Raw genomic sequence first — 7,644 nt, 5'->3', positions numbered from 1 at the left:
ATTTTTAAGAAGGCAAAAATTGCTGCTAACACATATCCTGCATAACATTTTTCCATTTTTATCTGTTTAACATAAGATGACTTCATTTCATATTATTCACAGCCACAGTGTAATCTCTGGATGTGTAAGATAACTGAGGCTACAGATATATTTTTAATAAAAATTGGGACTTGACTGGAGCTTCCATAGTGATGGCAGATTCTGAGAACACAGAATAACACACAAATGTCTTAGTTTTAAGCTACCGGAAGTCGCACCTTTGTATATATTAATCTCAATGATTTGGAAGTAAATTTTATTACAACTTGTTTTCAGAAACTTGTCATTCATTTTTGTTTCCTATAGCTAAACTTCTAGGAAATATAGGTGGATCTTTTTTGTACAGCATTTTTATTTTGGATTTAAAATATACATAAAGGCTGGAATTTGTATTTCCTTGCAGCATATTTTGTGAAAAATACAGAATTACTTTTAGGTAATATTACTAGTGATGTGTCTTGTTACAAAAAGTAAGACACCCACAATTTCTTTATATTGACTGCATGCTATAAGATCTTGCATTTATTCACTGAGAAAATATTTCAATGTGCCAGTCACTCTATTAGATGACAGGAGTACCCAGTTCATAAAATAGGCAGCACTTGTACCTTATGGAGAATTAAAAGACAAATGCTAAGCAAAGTAACTACACAGTATGACCAGGTAATAGTAAAAAAGTGGGCAGAAGCACAAGATTATGAAGGAGGAGAGAGTAGGCACCCACTAGTAGGTGACTTTGCACAAAGCCCTGAAGAACATGAGGCCACAGCTTTACACAGTTGTGGGTGGCCAAACTAGGTGGGCAGTGGGGACTGGGGCTGTGAGCTGGGGATACTCAGAGTGGGCACAAAGGGCAGGAAGTGAGCACTGTGTCTGTGGCACCAAAATACACTGGAGGAGATTAAAGAGTCCAGAACCTAATGAGCACTGAACTACAGGTTAGCATGGTGCAGAGTGGATTCCCGATATCAGTATGATTCCCATGCTGAGAGGAGACTAAATGGACAGAGTTCAAGGGCAGAGAGGTCAGGGAAAGCTCCTGGAACACCAGGCACAGATGATGATGTATTATAGCCCATAGTGTGTTGAGAAGTGTGCATGCTTCATTGCAAATTTTATTCCTTTTGATAAAATGTGTGAATTCTCTAGTATAATTATGAGATGTATTCTCTCTCACTCCTGTTATGGATTACATTTATTAAGAGGTTTTAAGTCTGAAATAGAATGCTATATTTACTCACAGATATCAACAAAAATACCTCTTAGATAATATTTATTTCCACTTGTCCTGGAGAGGTGGGAGAGAACTCACATGAGGAGATGGGTGGCTGGGGCTCCTTGGGTGGCTCTTAACTCTGAGCAAGGTGTCACTGGGGGCAGCCAGCAAAGGAGACCCCAGCTGCAGCTGCCTGCACAGTCATCAGGTCCTATTACCCAGGGACCTGATGGTAAAGGGTGGGACCATTTCACTTTGAGCCAGAAACTGTATTCAGTTCAGTTGGTTAGGTTTTACTGACTCTTACTGTGATTATAACTTTCTCATTGTCATTACAATTCTTCAGTTTTGTGAAGATTAGCATGAATGGCACAGTAAAGGACAACCAGCAACACTTCAATCGCAGATAAATGGTAATATTTTTAGTGTCTCACAAGCATATTAAAGAAATTTTAAATGTTTATGTGCAAAATTGCTGAGCATCTTGTGTTTTTATTCATTAGCTCAAGCAGCCTTAGATGGTGGGGACAAGGCCCCAGTCCTGTGACTGGAGGAACAGTGCAATCACAGCCTGTTCCTGTGCTTCTGTGGCTTGGACTCTTATTCTGATATATGTGGGTATTTGTTTCCAAGTTAGAAGTGACATCCGTGTAGGAGGATAAGGACATTTCACTACAGGTATGTTTGTTTTTCCTTTTCTGTTTTTAAAAGTCTTTCATCCATTTGGTAAGAGCAAGAGAAGAAAATCCCTTCCTTCATGCAGCCAGCTGCTCGCTTGCTCCTATATACCTGCTCCATCGTGCTCCAGTCCTGAGCTAAGTCCTTGCCTCAATGTAAGTCAACATTGGCAGCCTTGTGGCAAGATTAGATCCTTGCTTTTGGCTCTTGGTGATAGCTCCAAGATGACAAACAGTATGATCTATTCCTCACCCTTATTGTCTCTTGGTGACAGAATCCAAGGTGACCTTCAGAGTGGTTGAATCCTTCCTTCTGTACATCTCATAGTAGTAGTGGGGAGCAATAAGGGAATCAGCCTGCTATAATCTGAACTGCTTTTTAATAGTCTAATTGTACTAGCTGTCTGCAGAACAAGACAGTGAAGAAACTATGAGATAGACTATCAGGCAATACTAAGGTACCAATCTAAACAGCAGAAACAAGATACAAAAATGGAAAGACCAGAAGGTGTAATCCATGAGCATCTGTGAGTATCCTAACCCTTCACTCCTTAAATTGTCCATTTTATGCATCTTCAGTCATTTAATTAGTAAAGTTCACATTTTTTTCTCCAATCAGAATTCACTTAGATATTCTGGGGACTTGAGAGATGGTGAATGAACACAGGTCATCAAAACTCTTTTGCACACATAGCAGGCACCCTTTCCATCAGGCAGTCACCATAAATATTTATAGCTTTTAGAGAAAAATGTCAAATCACGTTTAAAGCCAAACTAAACAGAATATCAGTATTTTTCTCAACAGAAGTTTTAAAGGCCAGGGGAGCTTGCTATGATATATGTCATGCATGAAGAAAATAATTGTCAACTGTAATTACTGGGTAGTTACTACTCAAAATCAAGAAATAAGAACCTATCCATCAGTGTAGACAGCCACAGTTACTGCTGTGTGGTACAATTCTTTCTGTTTTTCTCTAGTGCTCTACCCTGAAAAGTTGCATCCCATCCAGTACCCAGTGCAGTGTGATCTCCGTCACAGGATCTCCCCACATTGAATGCACCTGGTCTCTCTTTTCTTCCTGTGCCCCTGCTCCCTGCAGCTGCCATTGGCAGTAACAAACATAACTTCCTCCTCTGACTTCACACTCCTGGGGCTTCTGGTGAACAGTGAGGCTACAGGAATCATACTTAGTATCTTTGCTATCTTTGTGGTGGCCGTTACAGCAAACTTGGTCATGATATTCCTGATTCAGGTGAACACTCAACTCCACATCCCCATGCACTTCCTCAGCCAGCTCTCCATCATGGACACCCTTCTCATTTGCACCACTGTCCCAAAGCTCCTGATGGACATGATTTCCACAGAGAAGACCTATAAGATTAGCTCTGGAAGAGCTAGAAGAAAGAACCAGAAGAGCTAGAAGAAAGAACCAGAAGAAAGAACCAGAAGGAAGAACCAGAAGAAAGAATATAAGGACTTGAAGAAAAGGTATACATATTAGAACACTCAGACTGTATCCATGAAAAATTACAGAAAGAGTGAATAGATTATTTAAGAGATCTTGGGTAAATATTGAAAAGATTAAAACTCTGATCTAGAAGAAGGTGATGTTGCACAAGCTAACTGCACTAATGATATTGCAGAAAATTTCCACACCGGGGGAATGCAATGGATATCCAAGTACCCATTGCATTTAGAACCCTACCTTTCTTCTGGTTCAACTTGCTGACAGCCAAGTTTCAACTGAGCTTTTTGTTTGACTTGAGTCTTGATTTTCACAGTTTCTGCTTGATTCATTTTTATAAACTCTTATTTCTTTACTGAAGTGGTCTTTCATATCCTGCACTGTTTTGTGTATTTCATTGAGGTTCTTATCTTTTCTTTGATCTCACTGATCATTTTAACTATGAGGCTGTTTTTGTTATCTGGAGTTTTATCTACTTCAGTACCTATGAGATTAGCTCTGGAACTTTATTTACTTCAGTACCTATGAGATTAGCTCTAGAGGAATTTTGAATGTTCAGAGACATCTCTTTGCCTTGTATTGTCATTATAGTTGTGTTCCTGTGCTCAGGTTTGCAGACCAGGGGGAAGCATGTCTCTTGCAGAGTTTTCTGGGAGTCATTTTTAGAAAGTAGCCTTTTCTTTGTGATGTACTCTGCTTGTGGATGTCTCCAGGGGAAACATTTCTCCCCTCTGTTTTACATGGTAGGTTCTAAGATGCCACAGCAATTCACATGAAGTTTTGGAGAACACGAAAGACAAATCATTTACACTGAACCTAAATTGACTGTGGATGGAGGAGCAAAACAACAGAGTACGCAGTTTGGGGATATGAGGGTAATGAACAAGACAAATGCTTCTTGTCTCTTGACTGGTTTGTTTGTGAGCAAATGCAATCTTCCTGTGATGGCTAAAATATAGGAAAGACATGTGGAGCAGACCTCTTTTCTCTTTCTCAAAGTAGGTTTTTATTTCTTGATTTTGAGTAGTAACTGCTGGGTAGTAATTACTGGGTAGTTACTACCCAGGTGATGTTATCTAATCTTGAGTTAGTTTAGCTCAAAAAATGTAGGTTAAAGAAATTACTTTTATTTCTTCCCTTTTTTCTTTCTCCAGCCTACAATGAATATATATCTCAGTCTTATCATAATTTCTATAATTTCACTGCATTTTAAAAAATGTATATTCCCTTTTTATACTCTTAAGTTAGGGTTAGTGCTTGGAGGTCGCATCATCCCCTAAGTAAGGGAAGGAGAGATGGCATGAACTCAGAGGGGACTTTCTGGTCCGGAGCATGGCCGTTGTGGCAGCAAAATGTAAACAGAAAGCTGGTGTACAGCAAACCAAAGAGCACCTGTCAGCAGAGGATGTGTGCGCAGTAACGGGCCAGCATGCAGGACGGGAGAGAGGATATTTTTTCTCATTGTTTTTTTTAATTTAAAGAGAGAAAGAAAAGAAAATTAAAGAAAAAAAATAGGAAAAAGGAGAATAACACAGAATTCAAAAAAATTAACATCATAAAATCACTAGTTAATACATTACACATTGTTATTTTAACAATAGTTAAAGTTACAAAATCAAAGCATAAAAAGTGACTAGACACTCAAACATTGACAGTGCAAACCCTTCTGTTCAGTGATCTAACAGAAATTTAGTAATATGGTCATCTATCTTACACACTATACATACTGTTGATCCTTTAGAGCACTTTCCTTCCCTTTCACTTTTATAATATGTATTATAGTTTGGATCCCATTATGCTGTCAGTTCTTATTTTTTATAATAGAGAGACATTGTGATATTTACTAATGTGAATCTTGTTTATTTCACTAATGAGAATATTCTCAAGTTGCCTCCATTTACCTATAAAGGCCTCAAGATCATCCTTTTTAATAGCTGAGTAGTGTTCCATTGTGTGAAAATACCTTTTTTTCATACACTTTGCAGTTGATGGGCATTTTGGTTGTTTACAAAATTTAGCTATCATAAACTGTGTTGCTATGAACATGGGTGCACATATATCACTGTGACATGATCTTTTCAATCTTTCTGGGAAAATACCCAGGAGGGGAATAGCTGGATTGAATGAAACTTCCAATCGTAGTTTTTTGAGAAATGGGAGAGAGGATTATTAACCACTCCTCACAATGGCTGTACTGGACACCAACAGATTCTTCCTACACTAGAAAGAGAACAAAAGGTGCCAGTGCCATCATCTACCAGTGACCCTGTCAGTCTCTGATGGGAGCTGCCTTGTCAGGCACTTTAGGCACCTCAGAGAATGAAAACAAAAAGCTCTCATGACTCTAACAACCATGAACAGTACTACTTTCCCAGCCAAGGCATCTTTTCCCTTTGTGGTGCATCCACTTTCCTATGCCTCCCCACTAACTGGACCAGCACCTGACTGACGTACCTCAGCCCCCAAACAGACATTGCCCTGCAAAGCCAGAACCTTCCTGTCACCACTAGAGCCTGGTCTTGCAAGATAGGGACCTGCTACTAACACCCATGCTTGTTGATCTGAGTATTGTCACTGCTTCAGGGACAGGAATAGCAGGTGTGACTATCTCCCCAGGGTACTACTGTGTCCTGTCCCCTCTAACAGCTTCAGAAAAATAGCTGATTCCATTCTTACTTATAGAACCAGTTAGATCATTTTCCTTTTGCAAAAGAATTGGTTTTGGAGACTGATTGGTGTCTCAAATTTGTGAATACCTATTAGAAATAAATTGGACACAAGAATGAAATAGTCATAAATGTACTGATTAAGGTAAAATTTCTAGGTTGTTTTTGGTTAAGTTAAAATATTTAAAATATATGCTCAGTATAAAATCCAGCATTTTGGCTTCTTAAAATCTATAAAGTAATATACTTGGGTATATTAAATACATATGATAGAATTTATTGCTTTTCTTGTAGAGAGCCATCGTTGAGTCTCTGGTATGAAACTATTTGATCATGATGTAAAACATTTTGATGTCTTGGTGGTTTTGATTTGTAAGTAATGTACTGAGAATTTTCAAGTTTGGTGATTAGGGCCATTGTTCTGTGGAATTATTTTTGTTGTTTCCTTGTCTTGATTGGTAGCAGGGTAATGCTGACATTGCAGTGGCAAGCAGAAACTCTGAAATGACATCTGGGATTTGGAGACAGACTTATATACATCGATGGACACTGATTGGGATCATTTCCAGAATATCAGACCCTGAACTCTGGTGGCATGGGGTTTCAATGAGATAAACAACCAAGACATACAGAGCCAGAATAGCTTTTCAATTGGAGACTTGTTTATATAATGTGCACCACAGTGACCAGCTATGTATCACAGTGACCAGCCATTTCTAAGAGAGAAGCAACCGGATCGGGAACAGGGTTACCTGGGCTAACTAACAAATTGAAGTGCTGGCTGGGGGACATTTTTAGTGCAGCCTCATTAAATGAGTTTGGAGGGATTCCCTACATTTTCATTCTATAGAACGGTGTATGAAACATTGGAGTTAATTCCTAAAATATTTGGTAAAATACAGCAGTGAGTCATTGTTTGGAGACATTTCATTTTTCAATCTCTTTAATGCTTATGGTCTATTTAGATTTACAGTGTACTTTGTCTTTACTTTTGTAAAGTCATATGTGTACAAAAATCTGTTGACTTATTTTTTATTACATGCTTTGATAAATTAATATTATTCTCATTATTGATAATTATTTTGTAATTTCTCTGTTATCAATTATAAAGTTTCCTTTTGCACTTGTAATTTTGCTTACTTAGATTCTGTCTCTCTCTCTCTCTTCTGACTTTGACTCTTTCTCAGTTAAGTTTTTGGCAACCTTAGCTTCTCAAAAAAGAAAATTTTGTTTTATAGATTTCTTGTATTTTTCCTATATACTATCTTTCATTTTTTTGCCATGATTTTATTGTTTTTAAATTTTCTCTTCCATTTGGGTATGGTTTAGTCTTGCTTTTCCAAGATCTTGAGATGCAACATTTCGACATTTATTTTAAAACATTCAATGTTTTTCTGTAGCTAACCATTGTGATAATTTTCTTTTTCAGTACTAATTTTGCTGTATCTCACAGGTCTTAGTACATTGTATTTCTATTTTCATTTGCTTCAAAAATATTTGCAGTTATCCTATGAATTCCTCAATGGCCCACTGTTTATTCAAGTCTTTTTCAGCCTGTATCTAGTTATATAATTTCTACA

This window comes from Cavia porcellus, unplaced genomic scaffold, assembly GCF_034190915.1.
Source record: "Cavia porcellus strain 051 isolate PalLab524CR breed Dunkin Hartley unplaced genomic scaffold, mCavPor4.1 scaffold_2, whole genome shotgun sequence".
NCBI classification, from domain to species: domain Eukaryota; kingdom Metazoa; phylum Chordata; class Mammalia; order Rodentia; family Caviidae; genus Cavia; species Cavia porcellus.
The sequence above is the reverse complement of the archived record's forward strand: the minus strand, read 5'-3'. Positions refer to the sequence as shown.